The sequence below is a fragment of the Micromys minutus genome (genome assembly GCF_963924665.1).
Source record: "Micromys minutus genome assembly, chromosome: 2".
In the NCBI taxonomy this organism is placed as follows: Eukaryota; Metazoa; Chordata; class Mammalia; order Rodentia; family Muridae; genus Micromys; species Micromys minutus.
In genome coordinates, this window is record NC_137971.1 from 89,375,945 (window position 1) to 89,381,684 (window position 5,740).

The following is a 5,740-nucleotide window of genomic DNA, read 5'->3' on the forward strand; positions in this document are numbered from 1 at the left end:
ACAGGTCCCTCACTTGCTTAGTTAAAGTCACACCAAGGTATTTCATAGTTTATGTGACGATTGTGACGGGTACCTTTTCCCCAATTTCTTTCTCCACATGTTTGTCCTTTGAGTATAGGAAGGCTACTGATTTGTTCGAGTTAATTTTGTATCCAGCCACTTTGCTGAACTTGTTTATCAGCTGTAGGAGTTCTCTGGTGGAACTTTTGGGGTCACTCAAGTACACTATCATGTCATCAGCAAAGAGTGATGTTTTTATCTCTTCCTTTCCGATTTGTATCCTCTTGATCTCCTTTTACTGTCTAATTGCTCCAGCCAGGACTTCCAGTACTATGTTGAATAGGTAGAGGGAGAGTGGGCAGCCTTGTCGAGTCCCTGATTTTAGTGGGATTGCTTCAAGTTTCTCGCCATTCAGTTTGATGTTGGCTGTTGGTTTGCTGTATATTGCTTTTATTATGTTTAAGTATGGACCTTGGATTCCTGTTCTTTCCAGGACTTTTAACATGAAGGGGTGTTGGATTTTGTCAAATGCTTTCTCAGCATCTAGTGAGATGACCATGTGATTTTGTTCTTTGAGTTTGTTTATATGGTGGATTACGTTGATGGATTTCCTTATATTAAACTATCCCTGCATCCCAGGGATGAGGCCTACTTGGTCATGATGAATGATCATTTTGATGTGTTCTTGGATTCTGTTTGCAAGGATTTTGTTGACTATATATATTTCCTATCTATATTTACTTAACTTCTTGCCTTTATTGCCTGTCACTTACAACTCACATCTGTTAATATTTTCTTTTTATATTAATTTGTTCCTAAGATGCGTCTACAGAAATCCGTAATTGAAAATGTGACTTTTTCACTAAATAAAACTTCGTCTCATTTTTGAAGGTATGTTAAACTATTTACTGACCACTGCTCACCATTATTTACAATAAAGTAAATATATGAGTCAGGGTAAAGGAAAAACATGCAGGTCATTAATTGGTATCAACAAATGTTCCTCACTCACTTATGTTAGCAGGTCTTAAATTGTCAACATCATCTACAACCACGATTCTATTTCCACATTAGAGTTCATGAATCATAACCTTTTAGTACAGATTTTAGGTTTCTACAAAGGAATGTTTTACATTTATATGGACTGACTGACCAGGACCTGCCTCTGTAAACCAGCTGGCCTTTTAAATTAGAGTTCCTTCTGCCTCTAGCATGCTGGGATTAATAGCATGTGCCACCACACTTGGCTTAATTCTTGTTATTAAATTGCACTATTACTTTTTCTAATTCCATTTTTTGAAGGGGGGTTGTTATGGACAACATCCTGTAAATAAACTACTGCACTTATGTAATAATGTATCAATTCTGATGTGATTGCTTTTAAACTATTCAGTAAATTATAGAATGCCTTGTTTGAAAGGTTGTGATTTCAGAAATTGTTCACAATGAAGGAATCTTATCAGCTTGTGTTTTCATCTTCAGTTTTTTTAAGTATTGGAAACAAGACAAAACAAACAAGTTATGTAAGTGTTTTATGCATACACATGCATACAAACAAAAAAAAAATTCCAGAATGTTTCTTCTTAAAAATATGTCCTGACTGAGTAATGACTATCAAATCTCCACAACATGGTATCAAATATTCTATTGTTAAAGGAAGCAACTGTTCAAAGGAATCAGTGTCTTTTGATGTAGATCAAGGAGGAAAAATATTCCAACTATTGTCAATACTTTCGAAACCAGCATATCAAGCTTGATTTTCATTAAATGCTATTTTTCACACTAGCGATTCAAATCTCATATATATGAAAATTCAAACAATTACTGTGCTTCATCTTCAGGACAAGAATGTCAAGTCAGCCTCTTCTCATAGAAGGCAATGTCAATCTGAGGACACTTCTTTTATTTATTCGCCTCCTTTGCCAGAACCAAGTCAGCCTCATCTGAGTCCTTCCATTTCATGGTTAATATTACCTCTCCACTGCTGTCTGTGGCACCAATTATTCGTTCAGGATCAAGACCTATGGCAAAGCCACTTGGTTTGTCAGCAGCATCTCTTTTCTTCATCCATTTGCTATCATCAGATTCACTGGCAAATGAAGATTTCAATTTTGTACCATCATTTTTTTTAACCAGCTTTTTGAGAATTAAGAAATGCTTCAATTAGTTCAGGACAATCTAAAGTTATTCTGGCTCCCGAGTATAATCAGCATCTGTGAACCCATCCACTTCAGGAACTACTCCACCTTCCCATTCACTACACGATGGTCCAGTGTTTTTTTTCTACCACAAATTCTTCAGGTTCGGCCTCTTTAAATTTCTTACTCGGTCCATTCTGTTTCTCTCCCGTTTTGTGCCATTTTAAAAATGTAATCAGAGACTTTAAGAAATGTTCAGATGCTCATGACTGCAGATCCTGCAGAGTCTCCAGCCTGCATGTGTCAGCCTTTTGTATGATTTTATATTTCTAACTTTAAGTATATTTTTTACTGAAATACAAGTAATTAGTCCTGAGTTCTTATTTTTGGAGTAAAATTTTTTTAAAAATCCCTTTTTCTGACTTATTTAACTTAGAATGATATTGCTAACACCTATCCATAGTGTACCATGTGTAAGGATTTTCTTCTTTCCTTCTTATCTTTTTTTCTTTTTAACATATTTTTATTGATTCTTTGGGAATTTCACAATATAAAACCTGATCATGCACATTTTGTAGGCCTCCCATATATGCTTCTCCTCCCTTGTGATCTTCTCTTCCTCACCCCTGCCCCCATCAAATGAAAAAGATAAAAGGGGGGGTAAAGAAAGAATAGGTCCATTTTGTGTTGTCCATGGTCAAATCCCCAGTGGCCAGTCACCTAAGAAAAGCTACATTTTTCTCCCCTACACCTTTGCCAAAATCCACCAGTTGTGAAGCATGACACTTCAGCATCCTTATCATGTTTTTAAAGAGTTATTTGTGATGGCTTCCTTTTATGGCTCTTACTTTTTGAGGGTTTGTGGTGGGGGTCCAGGTAGGAGTTTCCCAGAAGATTTCTATGCCCCTCTTTCTTAATTGTGTGTCTGCAGCCATTGATACCACTGCAAGAGGAGCTGTCTTGCCCTTTACAGCCAGTCATAGGATTGATGCTGTGTTTCTACATGGTTTCTAGCAATAGCATGGACCTCAAAAATGCATATGGTCTCCAGCATTTGCATGTGCCAAGGAGCTTTACTTGATCTCCAGTAGCATTATGGCCCACATTATCAGCATGTTCTTCCTTGGAAACATGGGCCTCAGACTGACATGGCCTACAGGAGAAATTTGAGCTATGGAAGTCTTTCAATTCCAAGGTCCAGCTACTCATTTAGTTCTCTAAGGAAAACAGGAGGATGGCATCAGTGATTACAAGTGCGAAAGCTGTTTGCATTTGGCAGTTTTATACCTTTCCTTAACTCATTGTTATCCTGTGGCCAAAAGCCTCTGGATTTGGGCACTTTAGCCCCTGATGCTGAGGATTAAGAAAAAAGTTTAGTTACCTGGGATGTTTTCTCTCTAGCTCAAAGACACCTCACTGGCCAGACAAGAGGCTCAGAATTTATTAACTCTTCATAAACCCGAAGAAAAAAAAGAAAGTCAGGTGTACACACACACACACACACACACACACACACACACACACACACACACATATATATATATATATATATATATATATATACATACATACATACAGACAGACATATACCTAAAATGTATGTATGCACATAAATATAGACAGACAGACATGTATGCATTTGGTTGATGGAGCAGAGACCAAGAAGCCACATTTTATTTCTTTTCTCTGGCAATTTATGCATTCTTAGACAAAAGTTCTTCATAAAATTACCTCATAAATAAAATGTTACAGAAGAAAGAGTTACAGAAGTATGTTGATCGAAAGTTCAAAGCAGCGTTTCCTTCTATAAGCTCATTGTAAGGTCAATGTAAGAGTTTCACATGGCCTTGATTTATTATAGTGCACACCAGTGACTTCATCCTTGGACCTGACCTAGAATTAACATTTTTCTTGATCACAAATCTATTCCAATCTTATTTTATTCCTTATTATCATGCAACCTTTCCTTACTATTCTATGAGGAGGGGCCACATTCTATTTCTGATTACAATTTTATTACATATTTCTGGCAAAACAACTAAAATTATCTCCTTAAACTTTCTTCCTAAAATTATTTGAATTCTATAAAATCATTAATTCATGAAAGTTTATCTTCATGTTGATCTGCAGGAAATTTGCCCAATAAGCTGGGCTGGTTGATACGCAGGAATAGTTGTGCTATGTCATTATCGTCAAAGAGGCATATGAGCAGTGAGAAGCAATCCTGGCATAAAGTCTCTGAAGCTGTGCCTCTCTCACAGCCACACAAAGTGAACCATCTTCAGGAAAATCACTTGCTTGCTATACTCTTTTCTACATGGCTTCTGACATTCCAAGGAGTTTTAACCCAGTAGATAAACCATTCTTTATCTAGAACATCTGTTGCTGTTCAGAGCCATGGTAATTGTCCAGCTTGCTTGGGGCTGAATCCACAGAAGCTCTGGACTGCTGCTCACCATCCTGCTGACATTATTAGTAGGCCATGTCTTCCTATATTACTTGTAGTTTCTCTTATACCCATCACAGCTACTGGATCTTTAGTTCTGGATTTACCACTCTTCTCTTCCATCTTTTCTCTTTCTCTATCACATGTCAGTGTCACTAAAAGCTGCATTAGGTCATACAGTCAACCCTTTCACCTAATCAGCTTTACATGTATGTGTTTCTTTCAATGAGTTATACTGGTTCAAGGCCTCTGTTTTCTGCCACACCATCATTACTGGATACTCTCTGAGACCACTCTTGATAATTTTTTGTTGTTCAGGGTCATGGACATCCTGAAGCTCTGATTTTGCAGTACTGGCCACATCACCTACTCCAACAGCGCAGAAATGGGGTTGTTGAGGAACAGCAAAAAGCTATGGATTTGGACATGGGTGGTAGCTGAGTTGGTCAAGCTGGGTCACACTATAGAAGCAAGGAGTAGGGCCAGCCTTTGCTGTATGTTTTTATAGAATATGTTATCTCTTTACTTTTGTGAATTCTTGTGTTCTTAAAGTTGAAGTCACTTGTGTAGGCATCATATAAAGAGATTTGTTTTCATATTTAAAATTATTATCCCTTAAAAAGTTATATAGTCTACCTCCAGTAAAAAAGGCAAGGCATCAAGTGGAGGGATGGGGTTGCCATGCCACAGTCAAAAACTCTGACTTAGAATTGTCCCTGTCTCAATCCCTCTGTTAAAGGATATCTGGGTTCTTGCCAGCTCCTGTAAGTAAGGCTGCAATGAACATAGTAGAGAATGTGTCCTTGTTATATGTTGGAACATCTTTTGGGTATATGCCCAGGAGTGGCATAGCTGGGTCCTTGGGTAGTACTATGTCCAATTTTCTGAGGTACAGCCAGGCTGATTTCCAGAATGGTTGTACCAGTTTGCAATCCCACCAACAGTGTTCCTCTTTCTCCATGTCCTTGTCAGCATCTGCTGTCACAAGAGGGTTTTTTTTTTAACATTATAAAGATTAAACATGTTGTATTTAGGTATTTAGTGACAAACACAAACATGTAAATTACACATACATATACTTATTCTTTAAAATATATGTATATATGTACATATATAGACATTTTATTTAGAAGCATGATTATATGTAATGTGTATA

The 5,740-nt window shown here is 37.2% G+C and overlaps 1 pseudogene across 1 annotated transcript; it reads right to left on the reverse strand.

The window, feature by feature from the left end:
- Positions 1-1,821: 1,821 nt before the first annotated feature.
- On the reverse strand, positions 1,822-4,752 carry LOC308417709 (chromobox protein homolog 3-like; annotated as a pseudogene). Its single transcript has 3 exons — positions 4,595-4,752; positions 3,216-3,291; positions 1,822-2,380 (listed from the first exon to the last, which is right to left on the reverse strand). The product of its transcript is annotated as a chromobox protein homolog 3-like (transcript).
- Between the last annotated feature and the right edge of the window lie 988 nt (positions 4,753-5,740).